We start from the raw sequence: 22,633 nt of genomic DNA, 5'->3' as shown, positions 1-22,633 counted from the left end.
TTAAATATCTGTACAATTATTATAAAATACGCGTAATTAATAGGTTCATAATTTTAAAATATTTACATCACAATTATAAATAATATTAAAAGAATGTACCTATAGAATAACGCCACATTAAATTTTATTAAAAAAAAAATTTGGCTCACAGGAATTTTTTGTGTCGCTTTTAGTTGTGTCTATATATTTAATAAATATATTTGCCATTTTTGTTATAAGTTATATAAAAAGATAACATTTTACAGTTAAATTTGTTGCAACATACATAGAAATTTCTGCCTATGTTGAACATCTACATTTCCTCAACTCTTCCATCTGTTGACTTTTGAGAAGTAAAAGAGCTGAAACTTTTATCATATGGGTTAGATTCATGAGATGATAAAAGAAGAAGTATACAAATTGGAAAATTGTTTTCAGGCGACAGATGGAAGTTTGTATGTTTGAACATCCACATTTCCTCAACTCTTCCATCTGTTGACTTTTATAAAGTAAAAGAGCTGAAAAATTTGTCATGTGGGTGAGATATGAATCTTGTTGACTAGAAGGTGAGGTGGTTTAGGCAGATGACCGGCCACAAAGTTGTTTTGACTGTCTAACTAGAGTTATTTACCTTACTTTACTTCTGCATTTTATAAACATCTACATATACATATATATTTTATATACATATAAGGGTGGAGACATTGCTTTAAAACAATTTTTTTGCTACCTACCTAAAATGTTTAATTTGAGAAAATAAAAAGTGTACGGACATATTTTAGGGTTAAATGTAGAATGTGAAAATTTTTCATAAAATTTAAAACAAAAAGAAAAACTAAAAATCTGCACAATACTATGAAGAGAGGAAGGGGGATTACTATGGTAACGAATAAAACAGAAATAAATAAGGTTCATGGAGCACTGCATTGCAACACCAAATGCATCGTATCTCGATCACCTGTGACGCAAAGGTAAGGTGATTAGTTTTACGCCCCAGGTGCAATTAGATATTATAGTGGAAAACCACCTTCTAAAAAAAATTTTCGTTGATACTACCTGGACTCGAACCCTGGACATCAAGTCAACTACACTATGAGGTGAACCTCCACTAGATTTCCTTTTTTAGAATTTTTACTTGAGACTACCTATCGAGTCAAAAGAGTCACACAGCGTTCTGGTTCAACGAATTTTACACATATAACTGTATTTTTCTTCCGCCATGTTGACATTATCAAGAATCGAGCCCGATACCCCAAGAACGCTAGGCGAACGCCCTTACCATTACGTTTAAATATATATATATATATGTATAAATCCAGTTGCAAAAAAAATAGCTTGACCTAGGAAACAAGAAAAAAATACGGTATTTGTAATATTTAATAATAATATCTGTATCTTAGAAGATAAAACACGAGAGTAAACTTTTTGTCAAAAATAAAAATTTACAAATTATCGCAAAAAGCTAAACGTGAATAAAACACCAAAGTCCGATTTTTGACGTGAAAAGAAGAATTGTTTTAAATAACATAAACAATATTAGATGTTTTTAGGTATTTTTTTTTAATGTCAATTTAGATCAATTTTATGTAAAGTCTGCAGCGTAACCACTTTCATTATGTCCGCTGTTATACCACATAATGATGCAATATTTGTTTGTGTAGATAACAATAAAAATTTTGTTAAAATAATTCTAACAAGTTTTATGATTATATTTCGGTACCTTTAGGAAAAAAATACGAGAGTGCATTTTTTGCAGTTTTGAAGTTAAAAATGCTGAAAAAATTTTAATAAGCTATTTTATATGTAAATAAAACAGCAAAGTCCACTGACTTAATATGAATGCTTTAAGTCGAAAAAAAAAACTGAAGTCCACTTTGTTTTAACGCAAAAAACATAGTGGTCCAACAAACACTATTTCAATATGTAATATTATGATTTAAAAAAATAATTATTTTGCTTTTAAAAATCTTTACAAGTTATCTCATTTGGTTCAAAAGTTATAAAGTTTTGGAAATTTCACTATCACAAAATCTTGTTTCCTTAACATTTCGTTCCATGTGACTCCCGTTGATCCCTTAAGGTACAGAATTATTATGGATTGTTTTTTTTATTTTTTTGAAGTCCGCTCCTGTTTTACAGGTGCTGTTTGTGTTTTGAAAAAAAAATTAACAAAAAGTACCTACGTCTTGTAAAAGACAGTGCCTTCATTGTAATTTGTAACTCATACATGGTCACGACTCTTTCCTATCCGAACACGACTAGTATGGAAGCGTATCATTAGTATTACTCCCCCGTGTATCGCGTACTAGGTGTCACAAAACAACCGTAGAAAAGAATGTTCAAAGATACATATTTATATGTTTTTTATCTAACTATATCACACTCCCTTACAACCAGAGGGTTTTTACAAGACAGAACTGTGGTAACCGACTAAAAAAAGATTATCATCCTAAACCGAATTACGGCTTCTGTTCTAGTTTTGGCCGGAACCAAAACCGAACTTATTTCAATAATTAACACATTAAAACAGAGATGAAGAACATTTTAGAGAAAATAAAATATAAGTCTAGTCATCTACAGGGCTTATGATCTGTCATTAGCTGGTTTAAGTGGCCACTTTACACACTGTGTAACATTCACCACTCTGCCCATTTTTAAACATTTGTATTCCTTCAATTCTTTCATCTGTTGATTTCAATAAGTTAAAAGTCACATGTGAAGGCCCTAAATTGGGCGATTTTGTTGTTAAACCTTACGATTTCATGAAAATAAGCGTAAAATAAAATACACAATGAAATAAAAGGCATTAATTTACTAAGTATATGTTTCATTTTTAGCGCATTTTGGTTTAGCATATAACTTATATGAAAAAGTTCTTCAATGAACGCTATAGGTACTTTAACTAATTAAATCGGGTTGCGGTCCTGTGGCTAGTGTCTCGGACTCACGGACCAAAGGTCCGTGGTTCGAATCCTACTCTACCCCATCTTGATTCCCATTTTCTAATAGTGAGTTTTTTACAACTCGTTGAAAATGGCTCTCAATATTAAATATTTGGGTAAATCATAAGAACGCAAATATTTCTTTTTCTAAAATAATAAAATAATAAAAAAATAAATAAAAAGGAATTCCAAAAAAATAAATTTGAATGATCAAACAACTACTAACTATGATCAATAAATCACAAAATCAGTCTAGTTTTTTTGTTGTTAGACATTGGCAAAACAATAACTAATTATTTTAATAGACAACAATTTAATATCTCTAATTGTGCTAATTTTAATACAGCCGAACGCAATCTGACACATCCCAAATGAGGGTTGTAGAAGTTTAAACAAACCATTGGTTGAAACCGAAACCGCGGCCGAAACTCATTTCATTGGCTGAAACTAGCTGAAACCGAAGACGAAACCGAAATTTTGGGCAGTTCCTTAATTGATGTCAATAAATATTGATTAAATTTCTAAGATTATCGTGGTTGTTGAGTTTTTCAGATGCTCAATAAGTTTTTCTGGGTTTTTATGCTGAATGAAGACTAGCAGGTCTCATGGTATACCGGTAAGTACGTTTGCCTGCCAAGCAATAAAAATATGTATGTATAATAATATTTATAATTAAAATCATACTATTGTGGGTTATTTTATCATGCTGTGTAGATTTTTATTGTCGTATGAAATTGGCCTTAAAACTTCCATGCAAAAAAAAACATTTTAAAAAAAAAATTATTTAATTTTACAATACGCCCAAGGGGCATTTACAAAAAATATACAAGTTAGTACAAACATAGTAAGTATTAATTTTAAAAATAAACAACACTTTTTTTGTATACACGTAGAAACAAAAAAAGCATGCTGCAATGCAAAATAAAAAGTGAATCTTTGATTGGTAAAAAAGAAAAAAAGATGGATATAAGAAAAATTTAAGAATTAAAATGCAAATCGTAAAGAATTTCCACAATCAAATATATATATTTATATATATATACGAATAATGGAATTAATGAATAAGAAATGTTGAAAACCAATAATAAACATTATTTTACAGTAAGTTTATATAAGATAATAGTATAATATATGGTACAAAAAAATATTTGATAAATTAATTTCAGAAAGAGATAAGATAATTTGCAATTATGATTAATAACTGAACATTATTTATATAATTAAATATGTTTTCGGTATTATTATGTTTTAATTTCACGGTCGTTTATAATTACAAAAATAACAAAAGCAATACTAATTTTTATTCCAATAAATTGGCTAAATCATCTTCAATTCTAACATATAAAAAAAATCTTTTTAAATGGCCTTAATAAGTTCATTAATCTGTAAACGAGTAAATTTTTGAATGAATAAGTAAATAAATTAATATTTTATTTTAATAATAACAATGCGTGGATGACTTACATTATATGAGGGTATCATATATTTTTTAATTAAAAAAAAAAAACTTTTTCAAAAATTTGAACTAAAAAACAAAACAAAAATAATCAACTTGCAAGGAAAGAAAAAAAAAGAATTTTTGCATAAATGAGATAAAACAGAATTAATTATCTTATATTATGTGCTTGTGTCTCAGCATTTGTAGCCATCGCATCGCTCGAACAGGAGTGAGTGGATCCACCCTGCAGTGTCAAATCTAGAAATTTCATAACCCACTTAATGAATGTTAGCAACTAGGTTTTTAATTTTTTGCTGTGACATAGGTAGGATGGGTACAATGGTAATTGGACACTTATCACAGAATCTAATGGTCAAAAATAAGAAAATGTAAGAATTTATCTCCACTATAAAATAAACACTTTTTTGTGTGTTTTCTCTTAAAATGAACGCATTAAATTGATTTATTTTTGATCATTAGATTTAGAATGTCCAAGTACTATAGCACCTCCAAAACAAGCTTTTAAGGTTGTTATTGAGTAATGGATCTTAATTTCAATTTACCGATTTCATTCAAAATTTCAACAGCAATGCATGCATTATAATCTGAACTGAATATCAAAAACATGGATTTTACAATTTTTATCTACGATAAGTTTTGAAATATATATATTCAATAAATAACTTTAGTAAAATCAATCACGTAGGGATTTCTATAAGCCATCACGTAGTCTTCATCCGCTTAGGTTAATGTACATGACCTAGTGTAAAAGATTATATATTATATTATATTTGACGACGCAATAATACTGACGATAAATCTTTAATGCATGCTCCGTGCAAATACTCGTATAGTGGAATATTGATACGTGGGTTTACTAGTTGTAGATTTTCTGTTTATCTATGGTCTGCCTCCGGAGTAAAGTAATTAGTTTGTTTTGTTTATTTATTTACAATTAATCGAAATTATATCCATTAAAATACAGAATACCGGGAACTTAAATACTACAACGAATTACTTGACTAATTTAAAAATTGAATTGGAGACAAATTTAAAATCAACATAAAAAATCACACGATGACTATACTTACCAGAGCTGGTATTTCAAACGCTCTCGCGGCCGTATTATCTCGTGTATTTAAATACAAAGTACTCGAGAAAAACTGTTTTCTCGTGCCATTAGAGTGGTTCATAATAGCACCCCAGACGAGACATACGTAACAAGACATGAATTGAAGACCTGTAATAAAATAGGGCTTAAATACCAAAAAATAAAAAATGACGTTGAGTATGAGGAAATGTTCTATATGCCTACGCCAATAACACAAATTAGAACTTATGTACCAGAAAAAAATATTTTATATCAATCTGAAGTCATGTATATGGGATGGAGCCTAAGTACAATACCCATTAACGCATATAAGGGCCTACGTGATTAATCGCAGCGCTAAGCATTTCATACAAAATGGCTGGACGCAAGACTTGTGATCCGGATACGCCTTTTACAACAAAGCGGAAAAAAAGTGGTTTTAATAAGTTAAGTGAAAATAAAAATTTAAAAGCCCAAGGGAAACAATATTGTTCTACTAAAAATGTGATTGTACCAGCAATAAGTCCTCCGAATACTTCGGTAAGCCGATTTGTTTTTAAAAATCTGTTTTGACAAATTTTTGATAAGTTTTAACTAGCGTTCAGAATCTAGGGATGTGCAAACGATGTCTGAGGTGCATTGGGGTCAAAGCACGTAGCCTGGGAGGAGAAATCGAGTGAACACGATCACCAAATAGTGAGTGATATTTTCTGCCATTTTTTAAATGAAGAACCGGCTGTCAAAAATTTTATGTTTGTATGGGGAATTCCAAATAATTGTCGGCGAATTTCGTTTTCGAATTGCACGGCGTCTGATATTTCAATTATTTTAGTATGGAAAAATATCGGCTTAAAATACAATCTTTGAGTGAATTACTAAAGTTTTAAGAATAGCGGAGTATTTTATGTTCATTTGCATGATATTTTGCCTTATTTATTCTGAGATTTTAAAAGGATTTTTCTATATTTATAGCTGTAATAAGTGCTAAATTGACCCCGTTATACCAAATTTTACAATTTTTATTCAAACGTTTTAACTAAAATTCATGTATAATTTAGTATGTATTTCATATATAATTTAGAAGATTAATAGCTTTATAGATGAATTTACAAGAAACATTGGGCATTTTCCTAATAACTCCTGCGAAATTATCAGATAGGTGGGTGAATATTTATTTTTTGGCAAGAAAGCGATAAAAATACGGCTTTTCGAAATGTCAAAAGTGAAATACATATTCACCCAGGTAAATGATTTGTAGTATTGCATTTAGGGTTATTTTTGACAGTCCTCCGCAAAGTTGACTTTTTTTTTCAGTTCACTTGCAAGTGCCAGAATGACTGTAAAAGTCTTCTTTATGATCAAAAACTGCAGTTGCATAAATAGTTTTACGAAGCAGGTGACTGGTTGAAGCAAAGTGCATATTTAATGGGATTATTCCATATTTCAAACATTAAAAGACGGAGAAATGGGAAATACAAAAACCCATCAGAAAGTAAAAGGGAGTGTACTGTTTATTACACTGTCCCTAATGACAATGGTCAAGTAGTCAATGTCTGTCGTGCCACTTTTATTGATATATTTGGAGTAAGTATTAAGGTATTCGAGTCCTCCTCATAGAGAAAAAAACGCGGAGAGACTACCCTCACCGAAAAAGGGGTAATAAGAAAAAATATCTAAAATTCGATCTTGAAGACGAAAACCAAGTCATCGGGCATGTTAAATTGTTTCCACGACAAGAAAGCCACTATTCACGAGCTAAGACAAGTAATAAATTAATTAAATTTAAAAATAAATAAATTAATTGGCGATATAAAAACCTATAAACTACGCCAATTAGATTACCAAAGCCGGATCACGGACGAAAAAAAAAAGATTTACTCAACATGATCGAGTATATGCCTTCTGAAGAACACAAAAATTTCTGTAAAAATCTTTTCCAGTAGAGAGTTATGATAGATATCTTTTTCCATTGATTAATAATTATTATTTTTAATTTACATACCTACATTATAAATGATGTATTTTTTTGTTCAAAATTATTAGTTTTACGCATCCTTGAATTAAAAATCAGACATTTTAATGGATGTTGGTGATAGGCCCTATTTTATGTTTTTACGTTAGGCACTTAGGCCTGACTAATGAAATAGCAGTTGGTCTTAAGGCCTTCTCAATTACTTTGTTATTTTATACCCTTTTAAAATAATATTTTACTATATATTTTTCACTAAACTTATTTCTTACACATTTGTTCACATTTTAAAGAATTAAAAAATATATGCTGTTTACCAAAAAAACTGAGTATATCTTTAAACCCTCGTAACTTTTTTTCACTTTTCTGGTGCTTAGGCCCAATTTTATTACAGGTCTTCAATTTATAATATGCTTCAAATCCATAAAGACGAAGTGTTTCTACGTCACAAAATGTAAGTACGGAAATATCTTAATTCCAAATGTGTAGCAGTGGTTGAAAACTCCATTTATTATATATTTTTTGTTATTTATATGTTTGCTAAAAATATTAACTTTAAAAAAAAAACAATAATTGTAATACGTCACTCCCCATTATGTACTGAAGAATTGTTTTTTCATTTGTGTAATGTGAAACGTTGATGTGAATATATGTATTTTATTGACATAAAAATTGTATTTAAATTAAATTGTAAAAGTACTTTATTTCTGACAGGGTATGCAATAAAACACTATTGATGGCAATATTATATTTTCAATAAATAGGTTCATCACAGAATTTTTCTTTGAGGTTGGTTACCTAGGTGTTTTTTAAAAATATGATGTTCTTGTTTATAATATAATTATTGTTGTATTATTTAATTCAAGTATACGAGGCATGTCCAGAAAGTAAGTGTACTAGATTTTGAACTTTTTTTAGGAAAAGTGTCTTTGAAAAAAAAAAACAGGATATTTTTAAAACACTTGTCACCCAGCCACAATTATGCCACCAAGGCGCTCTTGGACTTATTTGCTTGGGATGTTTTAAACCACCCCCTGTATTCCCCTGACTTGGCGCCTTCAGATTATCATATTTTCACTTCTCTGAAGGCACAGATGGGTGAAATTTAATTTTCAACCAACGAGCAGGTGCGTTTAGAGGTTCTGAAGTTTAGGAATTAGGTGGCGGGAGAGTTTTTCGAGGACGACATAAAGATGCTTATGCCGTGAACCAACTTTTTCAAAAAAAATACAAAAATCTAGCACAATTACTTTCTGAACATGCCTCGTATTATGCGTTGAATTGCAACACTGCACTTTAGCCTTATAGAGTTGGGACTTCTGTCCAAATAAATTTAAATTGTAAGTAAATAGAAAACAAGTCAAATACTTTCTATAATTTTTATCACATTTATCACGGTTTCGTCGTGATTGACGTCGTCTGACTGGTGGGAGACTATAAGTTCGTGTAACTGATTTTAATGATCTTTGCTTTACAAAACTATGCATAGTAGCAGCGTCGTCGTCATAAGCGCCCTTAGTGGAATTGAATTTTGCGCCCCCTTGTGACTTATTTCCTAGGAAGATAAAACAAGAAACAAAGGCTGTGGGACTGCAAAGTGCGCCCGGAGGGTTACGCCTTTGGCAGCCACTCGCCTGGTCAGCCTCTAACTACGACGGTTCACAGTAGAGCTCCAAAATAAAATTGAGCCTTTTTAGAGACATTATTTATTTATTTTGTAGAAACACAGTTAACAATAATTGGATTACATAATGAAGATAAGGTTGAAAGACAGACCAGCGAGGTTTTAAAAATATATTTGTATGTGAGTGTTTGTTCAAGTATGTGTAAGTGTTTGCATTATTAAAAAGCAAGTAGGAGTGTATCGCAGCCACATAAAAAAAAAATTGAACAAGAAAGATGTCGGAAAGAGTGTTGTGCATAGTGTGACGAATAAATTTAATTAAGTACATCGTCACATATTTTTGAATGGGTCACTCTTGAATGGGTATGTAAATATGTCATAACTGCCGCCATCTTGAAGCACGAGTTCCGAGGAATGATTTTAGTAGTGCAATATATTTCAGTTACCTCGCAGAAGAACTTGGGTAATATGTAATTCCATTTTGTACGTCGTATTTGATGTAAACCACGGCGAGATCCATTAATTCAAGTGAAATGGAGACTTAGGACATTTTATGGCAAAAAAATTTTAATTTAGTTTTTATTTCATACCGGTGTGAATTCAGGAACCCTTATTCAAGCGCGAACTTGTGAGAAATCTTGAACTAAACCCCGTAGTACGGAACAAATTTGTTGCTAGAAGATAAAAATGGTTAAATTAAAATGATTATCAACTAAGATAAACACCACCGTTGAGCATTTACTTAACTTAGATTCTGCAATGTAAATTTGGAGGTTGGAATTTTTTTATACAAACAAAACCATTAATATTATTTTATGTTGTATTTTTAATCAGTAAATTCGCTATGCATGATTATATATTAACAAAGGTATCAACGATCGTATGTAATTAATAACGAAGGTATTTCTCTTGTTTGAAAAATAATGTGGAAATTAAAATAACTGAATAATTTGAATGGAATTCTACCCTGGAAATTAGCACATAACTGGTGACGTGTTTTGCTAAGTCGTTCAATTATCTAATGTAATTATTGGCAGGGTAGAAAGTCAATTTGATTAACAATTTTGTTAATATTATTTTAAACGCTTTGTGGAAAATTAAATTCTCGTATAATTATTATGATCCATATTGTACATTTTGAAACTCCGTTAATATGAATTAAGGATGCGGTTTCCATAATATGGTATATTTTAAAAACTTCTTTAATATGAGTATGATGAGGTTTTACAACAAATGAAAATGTTTAATTAGAAAAAAAAGTATTTTATTTGAAGCTTCGTCTTGTGCGCTATTCACACGGAATGGGAAGGGTATATTTGGGGAAAATTTAGGCTGGTTTCATGTTTTACTCGACTAATATGGTCGTTGGATAAGGAACTTCAAGTGGGAGCTTCGCCTCAAGAATTTCCCCATCACAATAGTTAGTGCTATAGACTGGCAAAAGGAATTAATATTTATTTTGGGTCACAGCATACCCACCACATACCGCACACCGCATTTGAGGACATAAGTCTCCTCAGCGTTGCCCACATATACGGAAAATTTGCTCGTTGCCGAACGATAAAAGCCGCCCGAAAGAGCTCTCTGTAATCTGGTAGACTTAGCATCTTTTTGCTGAAAGAAAGTAATCCAGAAGTAAATAATATGTACTTCATTGGATTGAGAAAAGAGGGAAGTGAATTCTTCACTGACTGGGATTAAATTGATTGGACATGACTAATTCGCCGAAATGATAACAAAACTTTTTAAAAGCCTTGAAATTTTTTTTAGAAGCCACCAGATCTATGTATCCGACAGGACCTATAACAGGGCCTAGGATAGCAGCAAGACGCTCCATTCGATAATCATAGAGTGAGGAAAAGGGACAAGACCACAGGATTCGTTCTGAAAACTGATCAGGATTTCCGCAGCAGCACGAAACATTTTTGATCAAATTTACCATGACCTGTCGGTAATTGAATTAAATTTAAATGTAACATTTTGTGTCAAACATTAAACTTGTTTTACAACAGCGTATTTTATTTAATAAATTTAGGCACAAGCTCTCTAATATTTTCCGACTAAAGGTCGATTTACGGAAATAACGACACTTTGTGTAATCAATTGGGAGTCAGCGCATCCTGTTGATAAAAGTATTTTTAAAAAAAATCGTCCGATTAAATGTTACATTAGCTTCTCCAAAAAAAACAATGTTTTTTTCTTATGATGGAACCTGCTGACAAAAAATAGGAAAGGCTTGTTTCTGTTTTGTGAGACATCTTTTTTTCACTCTATTCTCGCGAATCACGTTCACGGCGGTGACGTGCCACGAAACGAACATAGGTTGTTGTGGGTACCTACGCAAGCTCACACTTTAGTTCGGACGTGTCCGAGTCCAAATCGGTACTCGAACTGGGCGTTACATGTCACGCGTCCCTCACCAAACCATTGGACTACGGTGTGAAATGGGTGAGGAACATGTAATCAACATACTGTTGACAGGCGAATGTGATATCTGACACGAAAATACTTTCTAAATCTGAACCAGCGCTGTTATTAAGATCAAAACATTTTAATTTATCCTATTGAATACAGTTATCATGTTTTATTGGAGTAAAACAAAACGTGACACGTACTAAGGTGCTTTAAATTATTGACTGTGATTCTTCAAAAATGTCCGATAAACATTCATGACAGAACATAGTAATATAAATGGTAAAGTAATGCAATACATAACATCGAAATAAAATTACAAATATAGTTATTACAATAAAAAAAAATGACGAAACAGAGCTAAAACCCATTGCATAGAGCAAGAGGCTGTGTCCGACACAAAAATAATTACGCTTTCGAAGTGGTCGAACAATTCACTTACCTGGGTTCCAGTATAATATAAACAACGAGGATCCAGCAAAAATCAAAAAAATAATCACAACAGCCAACAAGACATACTTTTCTTTGATGCCAGTGTTCTAATCACGTAACGTCCACTGAAAAACCAAAATTACCACACACAACACAATTCTACGCACTGTATTTGCATATGGGTGTAAGGCGCTAACACTGAGAGTAAAGATGGCTGAAATGCTGCACACTTTTGAACAAAAAGTACTCCGAAGAATCTGCGGACCGGTGATAGAGAATATTCAGTGGCGCATTCGTATAATGAAGAGCTGTACGATATATACCAGGCCCCGAGCATCTCGGCACATATGAAGTTGCTTAGATTAAGATGGGCCGGACATGTACAGCGAATGCCGGATTCACATGTCCCTAAAAGATTGATGAGCGGACACCCGGGTGGAAAGAGATTGGTGGGAAGACCCAGGCTGAGGTGAGAGGATGAAGTGAGAAAGGATGCTGCGCAGTTTCTCCAGGTGGCAAATTGGAAGACGGCGGCTGATGACAGACAGAGTTGGAGGCTAAAGTTGCAGGAGATAGAAGTATTACAATATATACCTACTTGCACATGGATTTTTGAACAAAATTATGAAAATGGAATACACAGGACTTGCAAAATGTCACGGCTGATTTTGTGACCACTTAGCACATTATGAAAATATTTTTTCCTAAATAAATTAAAGAAAATAATATTAAATTAATGAGTACTAAATATGATCTCTTTATCCATACATCATGGTGCAAAGAGTACTGCATTAGAATACCAACGGCAGGGTGTCTTTATCATTATATGTCGATTGAAGGTAAAATGATCGGTCCTACGCTTTATGTGCCAGCCCTTGGACTATGAAATATAAAAACTGCGTTTTAAAAATGATTTATTTATAATTTCAAAAACAGTTTGGGTTGAATAAACTCATGTGAGGTTTTATCTGGTTGGTGAAGTCATTCTGTTCTTTTTATTAAAAAAAATATTGAATGCCAGGAATCAAACCCGACACCTCTTGCATGGTAGGCAAACTTGCTGACCATAAATAATACTAAAAAGCAAACAAATTTGTTTACTTAAGCATGTTAAAAAATGCTTACGGAAAAGTTATCTAACATTGGGATCGCGCCAAAAAAATAAAAACATTGGTTTACGCTTTTTCGAGAAATCATCTTTAAAAAATATTGGAAAAAAGGATAACGACATGGTGCAACCAATGAAAATGTAAATGGCGGATCATGCTTCTCCTTAAAGCGTGGTGGTTATATTAAGATAATTTGTAGTCGTGTCCTTCATAGTAGGGGCGTGGGACAATATTCTTGTCCCGTCTCTACACCGATGATGCTTTAATGGCGGATGTCTACTGTCACTTATCGACAGCAAACTACACTACATAACACACACCTGGGTACTAATTACACATGGGCGAACGTTTCTCTATTCCAACGTGACTTCATTATTTATTCGTTCGTGCATCAAGCGAACAAAGTACTAAACAAATATGAAATTAATTTCAATTATTTTTAATACACTTGCTGTGGCGCAAAAAATATTTAAAGACTGACCTCGATGTAGTTATTATATATATTATTTTTGTCATAGCTTTAATTTTCTTTAATTTAATTTAATTTTAATTGTACCTGAACAAAAAAAAATATTGTTGTGGTCTGTAAAGGTCCGTAAAAAGAAATAAATACATATTCCACGTTTGTCCAAATGTTTAAAGACAAGGACTGAATTTCACCCCCTATGGAGTTATAAAGATTAACATATTACACTAGAGTTCGAAAATATGTTTTTTTTAATATAGAGCTTCAGGCATCAACACAGCTTGTGACCTGTCATTTGCTAGTTTAGTGTCCAATTTACACGTTTGACCTTCGACCTATGTTTAAACATCCATAATTCTTCAATTCTTCCACCTGTTGCTTTATGTACAGTTAAAGGGCAACATTTTAAGTTGATGCTGGTGAGATTTAACTGGCTAGATTATTTCATCTACATACTATTTAGCGTCTATTAATGTTTTTAAATTTTAATGTTTTTTATTGGACCAGTTAGTTTTACTAGTCACTGAGTAAAATTCATTATTCATGTCTATGTTTAATCATCCACATTTCTACAACTCTTCCATCTGTTGATTTTTATGAAGTAAAAGAGCTGAACCTTTACCATGTGGGTGAGATTCATCCGGCTGAACCAATTCACATACTAGGCAACATCTTACTTTACCAGTTATTTAATTTTAAAAATACAGCTCATAATTCCTGTAAATGCCTAGGCTTTAATATTTCCCTGTCAAAAATATTATTTCTCTTTGTTTCAACAAATTTAGATCTAAATAACTCCCTAGAGAGGATATCCAGCCTGTCTGCAAACATTTGGACATATTTAAAACATTGTTGAACAAAATGATATAATTGTTTTATATTAAAATAGATACTCGTTTCCCTTTTAATATTATGGCATTAAAATAAACGAACAAACCGTGATTAAACCACGAGAGTTTAATTTTTAATGACTTTTCGACAGCTGTCAAAAAAGCACGACTATTATAACATAATTTTCATTAAATGCAATTTCCTCGGGTTTTGATTCCCTCCAATTCAATCACCTGCATAATTTATTGAACAGTGTGCAAGTATCTACCTGGAACCCACAATTTACACACGTATCTTGTATTCTCACACGTGCGAATCAATAAGCGCGTAGTCATTTCACAGCACGATTGCATTGGCATTGCAGCTGTACCCCCGCATTATATAGAAGGCACTGATGTCCATTTTCCGATTATGGAATGATAAAACGTGCCATGGAAATTGCGTCAATTGATCGAATGCAAACCTTAATAGTTTCGACAGACAGACTTTGTAATTGAAAATTTATACATACTTATTAGTGTGTCAGCTATGTTTATACGCCAAATTTTAAAATCAGAAAGTTTAGTATGTATTGTTGGTGTAAGTTTCGAATTGTAAGGCGCCCTTGAGGTGATTTTTCACAAATATGGCGCTATATAAATCAGCAAAATTAACCGAAATGTATTTTGGTTATTTTTTCTTAAAAATACTCCGAAATAAAGCACTCTGTATTCATAAAAAAAAGACAGTGAAATTATTTTGCTTCCCTAAAAATTTTAATAGCGCTGTTTTTTATATCAGGTATATTTATTATTTCATATTTTTTATTATATCAGGTATATTTTTTATATCAGGTTTTTTATATAGGTAAATAATATCACATCTATGAATACTGATAAAAATATATGAAATGGATAAATTGTATTTTCAAAATCAATATGGATATTGTAAAAAAATGTTTTTAAATATATTTTTTAATTTTTTTTAAATACATTCTTTAGAAAAAACGCGACACTTTCGGCATTGATAGTTGTGACGTGAAAATTCGTGACCATGTTCTAAACAAAATTGAATGGTCAGGGACAAATAAACATGAATCGTCGCGTAGTATTGATTAAGGCGGCCTCCATGTTGTAGCGGTCAATACGCTTGACTCACGCACGGAAGGTTCCGGGTTCGATTCCCGGTGAGAAAACAAAAATTAAAAATGTGATTTTTCTCAAGCCTGGGTGCTCGGTGATGTCATTCACCACTGTAATTAGGCCTCCTGGCCTGTTGTGGTGCAAAAAAAAAAATGGCGTGGCCAATGGAATGACCGTTTCTCCGGGAATTCAAAATTACAAATTTAAAATGATTTTTTATGCTACTAATAAGTAACAAAAATTATTATTTTACTGTACAGTATATCCTAGAACTTTATTATTTTAAAAATGTAAAAAAAATATTTCCCCATTACTATTAAACCATTAATAAACCATATGCAAATGTTGGCAACATTGTCATTCCATTTTCTGCTGAATGTGTCGCTATTTCGTGATGCAAGCGCCATATCCACTCGTCTAGTTCAATATACAGCTGCGTCACGCAATAATTGGACCAAGATGTGAAGTTCCCCCATTGTTTGTTTTGATGGGAGATAAGGATCCACTTGATGGATGATGCTATTGTCTCCAGCTCGAACTGATTGATATAGCATTTTGATCAGAGCGCTTTTGATGAGGAGCCTCCCGTTGACGAAATTACAAAACGATACACAGTACATGTTTGGTCACCAATCGAAATCGTGGTTAAAAAATAGAAATTTAGAAGAAAAAAAAATGATTTTAGTTTGATAAAAAAACCGATAGGAAGACTCTTGGTCTTAAAAAGAGTTTTTCGTTATGTGGAGGTAGTGTTTTTACTGTCTGGGTTCAATCAACTTCTATATACCTACAATAATCCAAAACAATGGGCCTTTAAAAAAAAAAAATAGTGCCCGTTGATTTTGGCTTCTAATTATTTGGGTTCATCAGCACTCTGGTTTTGTATATTTGTGCAACTACTATGGTGAAGATGAATCTTAATGGGTTTTTGCATGTTATTGTAATTAGCGTCCTGACGAAGAGACGGGTATTTCTCGAATCTCGATAAAGAAAATTCGGTAATCGATTAAATACAATTATTTTCCAACATTGAACAAAATTTCCGATAGAAAATTTAATGCTTAAAATATTGATAGTACAAAAATTATATTTAAGAAGTTTTAAATTAGGAAAAACAAGATGTTTTATATTTCCTTTTGTCGTTTAACGTACGCATCCATTGATTTATCTATTTTTTATTTAACCTTTTTTTGGCACAACTAGCCTTTGAGCTTGGTTCACACAAAGACAATACAATAAAGATGAAAATATTGTCCTGTCCAAGCTCCGTAAGCTGCTTTGACAACGCACGATAGGACAGTGGGATAATGGGACAAAACTATTCAACGGTAGTTCACACGCGGAATTCTGCAAAAATAAACACACGACGACGCGCTTTATTTTACATGAAGATGCATTGAATTTGTTATTAAATAATTGTAAATGTTTGGAGCACTTATTAAATAATTGAAACGTATTTTTTCTGCGGATATTTTCATAAGTATAAATATGTGGCTTTTTTTCTACTGTCCTGTCTGTGCGCGTTTAACTGCGCGGTGGTGGATGCAATCCATTGCCCTGCGTAGATAGCCTGCCCGTCTATCTGAAAGACAATGTCTATTGTAGTGTCCTTTAAATATCTGTGTACACGTGGACGAACGGTCCAATGCTAGGACAATACGATATTATCCTCTCCTCGCGTGAACGCTACTTTATGGTCTTAAGTTTAAAGCATACGAAGAATTGTGGAGTTTGACTTTAGAAGTAGCTTGTAATTCTACCTTTCAGGGATGTGATCTCATGGTCCGAAAAGTCTTGTCAAGCGACAAAAAAAACAATGCTGCATTGTTACAGAAAATTGAGTAAAAGACGCCTCATACTGTCAGACTTCCGCCACAGTTTAATTATTTTTAAATACCTTTGCCGTACCAACGCAACTAAATTAATTGAAGTACTAATTAATTGAATTAGTAATATTAATGCGAGAGCTGTTAATCAGATTGCCCTGTAAAATTATTAATTAAATTATTATTAAAATATCTCAGTAGGTATGCGTAGAAGCAGATTTCATTTATGAACGATTCTCTCACATTATATATTTTTTTTCCTACACAACAAACACTTCCTATATTAACATATTACAACAGACATAAAGAAAATTTTACGGAAGGGAATTTAGAATTCTAGGCATCCACAAGGCTTATGACCTGTCATTAGCTGATTTAAGTGGCCACTTTATGAATTTATATTTTTTTTTAGTTTTTTTTTTACAATTTACATAAGAGGTAAAACAGAGTATTAAAAAATAAAGAATAATTACATAGCCATAAAATACATATTAAAAGTAAAAATAGTAAACGAAAAATCCCAAGTATTAACACTTTTATCATTTTTTATGTTTTCTAGCATTTCTTCAAACAATTTTTTTCCTCCGTACATAAGGCAGTTCTTGGACTTTGCTTTTGATTTTTTTTCAGTCTTATATTTGTTGCATACTTTTTTTTCAGTTTTTTTTATTATTATTTATTTTTCAAACATATTAACATAGTAGTCTTAAATAAAAGTTCTGCTGAGTTGTATACATACAACTCGTCAGCTGGTTCTTTTAAATTTGCTTCTAATATTCACACTTACAATAATAATATTTTTACTTAAAAAACATTACATATATTACCATGTTTTATTACATTAATAAAAATAAAAAACTATCATTAATAAAAAAAACTTTTTTCGATTAACCATAATTTGAGGATACGTCTTGCATATTATTTGGAAACATGTTTAATATTTTGACTTAATTATCACGCTGACAAATTAAGTTGTACTAAAGTATGGCCCTAACTGATAATTTAATTACAGATTTATACAGCAATGGTATTGAAATATTGTGTCTCTGACTGTATACATCTTTATGTAGTAGCAATTTGATCACAGAATTTTGCAAAGTTTGATAAAAATTAATATTAGTTTCACTTGATAACCCCCAGGAAGTTATAGCGTATCGTAAAATTGATTCCGAGAGAGCTAAATAAATAATTCTTAGTCGCTTACAAAATTTTCTAATATGTACATCCCATTTAAAACAACAATCTATTGTTAAACCTAAATTAACTTACTGCTAAATATTTTCAATATTTTCACACATGCACAGTTGCACAATATTGCTGTAGATACATGCATAGTTATGTGATAAAATTGAAGGTGTTGTTTAAATTTTATAGTTCGGTGATTTTATGTGCATAAGTTTTGTTTTGAAAATATCTTGACACTATTCCTTTATGGCTGAAAGTACTTTTTATGAGACTATAGAATTCAATATTTAAATATATCGATGACTCGGTTCCATACAGAGATAACTAGAAATGACTAGTTTTGAGTAATGGCGGATCAAAGTTTTGACAGATCTAAATTGATTTGGTTTTCACTGCATAAATATCCCATCTGAAGACAGCCTTCATACTGTTGAATATGGCATAGCGCCTACTTCTCTGAGCTGCACTTCCAGTTCTTTTTTTTGTAATTTTCCCCTCATATGCATCATAAATGTTAAAAAATGAACGTGTTTATAAAACTCATTTATTTTTTTTTTTAAATCTAGTTAGAAATGGCCTTTTGTACATAAATGTACTAGATAGATAATTTCGTACAGATAATCGTATAGATAATCTAACGGTGTAGTTAGTTTATGAAATTATTGTTCTTGGCATTAAACATTAACCTATGTAGTTATACAGTTTATTGTGTGGTAACGACTCGCAAGTTACACCAATGCTGCCGATATGTATAAATTATCAATCGGATCGGATCAACTTAAGGGTCAACTGACCTGCTGGTTGATAGTTAAGTGGGAACTATTAAATATTTTTGACTCAAGGTAAATTATTTGACGTGTGAAAGAGCAGATAAATGTCAAAATACAAATTACTATCAATTATTGAAGTACATAAGTCACTGTTCTAGTTCTTGTATGTTCAATAGACCGTTAAAAAAATTGTTATGAGTTCCAATATGTTCATTATCTTATTACGCGTTCATGTAGCTCAAAATTATTATTTTTTCCGTTATTAAATGGTATTTTTAGCATTTTTCGAGTGCCAATCTCCAGTCACTAATTTTACTTATTTGACTTTAAAAACAAATAAAATGTCAACAATATTTTGAGTTTGTCCAAATTTTTGTAGACAAGGACTGGATTCAACTCCCTGGGGAGCTGTATATATTAACATATTACAACAGAGATGAAGAACATTTAAGAAAAGGTAATTTTTATTTTATTTTATTTTGGAAAGCCAACAGATTACAATATTTATTAATTACAGTGTAGGTTAAATTATATATTAAGATCCAATTACAGGCCTTCTCGTAAGCTAAAAGATAAATATTACTAATAAGAAGTTAAGAATAGATATTAAATTTAGATATGTATGTACATTTTACAGTGCGGAAACAAAATAATAAGTATACATACATATGCAGCGAGTATAACATTTGCGATAATTATTGAGCCTTATAAGAAGAACAACTTAATTGAAGAAAATAATAATTATAAAAATAAAATAAAAAACTCAAAAACTAAAATAAAATAAAGTGTTTATAATAATTAACCAAATATCAAACTCACATACACATGTACATGTACACATCCATACACAATCTAACTGCACAGGTAGGTATTTCGGTTAAATAAGATATTATATAAGAGAATATTAAAAAACATATTTTTTTTAAAATAAAAAATATAAAAAAAATTAGTGAAACATAAATTGGTTTTCAATTACTTTTCTAAAATTGTTGCATGTTATATTATTAATATCAATATGGTTAAATTTATTGTTATACATATTGCAAGTTCTACATATATAAGAATTTTGGCAAGCATTAGTTTTATATTTAAAAATATGAAATTGGTTTTTGTTTCTGGCCTGCGCTACAGGGATCCTAAAACCAATTAGGGATAGGAGCTGTGGACAGTCAACCTGATTATTCATAATTTTGTACAGATATACAAGGTCAGCTACGTTTCTACGGGTTTTCAGTGGTTTTAGGTTAAGATGAGTGAGAAATTCATTGGTTTCATTTTCTGAAACCCTTAATTTAAATCTGCAGTATGATATAAATTTTGATTGAATAGATTCAATTCGATGAATGTATTTTTTATAATGAGGGTTCCAGGCAGGTGACGCAAATTCTAACTGACTTCTTACATATGTACAGTACAATAGTCTAATGGTTTGTATATTACTAAAGTCATTGCCTATGCGAATTAAGAAACCCAACATTTGATAAGCTTTTTTAACGATTGCATTAATGTGAGCTTCAAAAGTTAATTTAGAATCAAGTATAATTCCAAGATCGCGAATTTCGTTTACTCTAGAGAGGATATTGTTATCAATTGTGTAGTTAAAATTAGTTTTTGTTTTATTTCTAGTGAAGGTCATTACATAACATTTATTAGTATTTAGTTTAAGGTGATTTAGTTTGCAGTATTCATTTAGCCTAATAAGATCTTCTTGAAAATTAGAGCAATCTTGATGTGAATTGATTTCAGAATAAATTTTCATTTTAATATAGAAGTCTAGGCATCTACAAGGCTTATGACCTGTCAATGGCTGGTTTAAGTGACCACTTTACACACTGTGTAACATTCACCATTCTGCCTATATTGGAACATCTATATTCCTTCATATGTTATATGTTGTTCCCACATATCGGATATATTTAATGTGGGGTATTGTTCTTATAGAACAAACCTTATAAACTTTTTCAAAGATGAGCAGTAATCATATTTAATGTAGTTACTTCATATATGATTTTCTGTTTTTTTTTTTTATATATATTTTTATTATAAACCTTATTATGTTTAAAATTTGATTTACTTTTTATATTAATTTTTAAAGTTCTCGTATACTTTTAATTTCAAACTTTTGTTTTATTTAAACTTTTTTTTTTTTTAAATATTATGTTATATAATTTTTAGGCTTGATTATTGTTCCTTAGTTTTGAGTGCAAATATGTAGTTTAAAAAATATCAAACCTTATATGTTTATATTATAAATTTGTAAAAGGCAATTATGCCGTGTATGTTAATAAATAAATAAATAAATAAATAAATATACAGCTCCCCAGGGAGTTGAAACCAGTCCTTGTCTACAAAAATTTGGACAAACTCAAAATATTGTTGATAAATTACCTGGTCCATGGAGAAGTATAGAAATTGAAAAAATAACATTTTCAGGCGTTGCCTAGTATGTAGGTGAAATAATTCAATTAGATGAATCTCACCTGCATAAATAAAGGTTTCAGCTCTTTAACTTCACAAACATCAACAGATGAAAGAATTGAAGGAATATAGATGTTCAAATATAGGCAGAATGGTGAATGTTACACAGTGTGTAAAGTGGTCACTTAAACCAGCCATTGACAGGTCATAAGCCCTGTAGATGCCTAGACTTCTATATTACCTTTTCTTAAATGTTCTTCATCTCTGTTGTAATATGTTAATAAAATGTCATTTGTACTATTTGCAAAATGGTCTATTGAACATACAAAAACTTGTACAGCGAAGTGTATCGGTTATTATGATAAAAAAAATTGTGAGTAGGAATCTTTCGACACTTTTTTCTGCAACAGTTTGTGAAGTTAAAGAGCTGAAACCTTTATTGATGTGGATGAAATTCATCTCATTGAATTATTGGATGTTAAAAAATACAACAATGGAAAGAAATTCAAATAAATAACATCATAAAAACAATAAGGACTCAAACACAAAATGGCTAAATGACCCAATAAATTATTATATCATTAGTAAAAGTCTTTCTGTTAATTTGGATATATGTAAAACAGCAAAAGAAATTATATAGATTAAAAACACACCAAAAATATTATGATTTAAATACTTCTGTTTGTTTTCGAAACCAGAAAATTCAAGGTTTGTTTCAATTGCTCTTTTATTCAATATATTATCTTTGATTTTAAAAAAAATCACGTAGATGCTTCGTTTATAAATAAGTACATACCAACGTTTGTTTAGTATAAATTTAAAAAAGAGTAACCTGTCGGTCAAAAAGTAATTTTCGTTATGCAAAACTATTATCCCCTGAAACCTAAATTAAATCTAGGAGTTGTAAAAAAATATTTTTAAGAAAATCGTTTGAAAATTTTCGTTGCTTTTTTTTGTTCCTTGCAGTATAGAAGTTGTTGCTACGTTAGTTTGAACATACATTAGGTTTCACATGCAGCTT

The sequence above is a fragment of the Micrasema longulum genome, unplaced genomic scaffold (genome assembly GCF_059751315.1).
Source record: "Micrasema longulum isolate JH-2025_06_02 unplaced genomic scaffold, ASM5975131v1 h1tg000402l, whole genome shotgun sequence".
Taxonomy (NCBI): Eukaryota; Metazoa; Arthropoda; class Insecta; order Trichoptera; family Brachycentridae; genus Micrasema; species Micrasema longulum.
The sequence above is the reverse complement of the archived record's forward strand: the minus strand, read 5'-3'. Positions refer to the sequence as shown.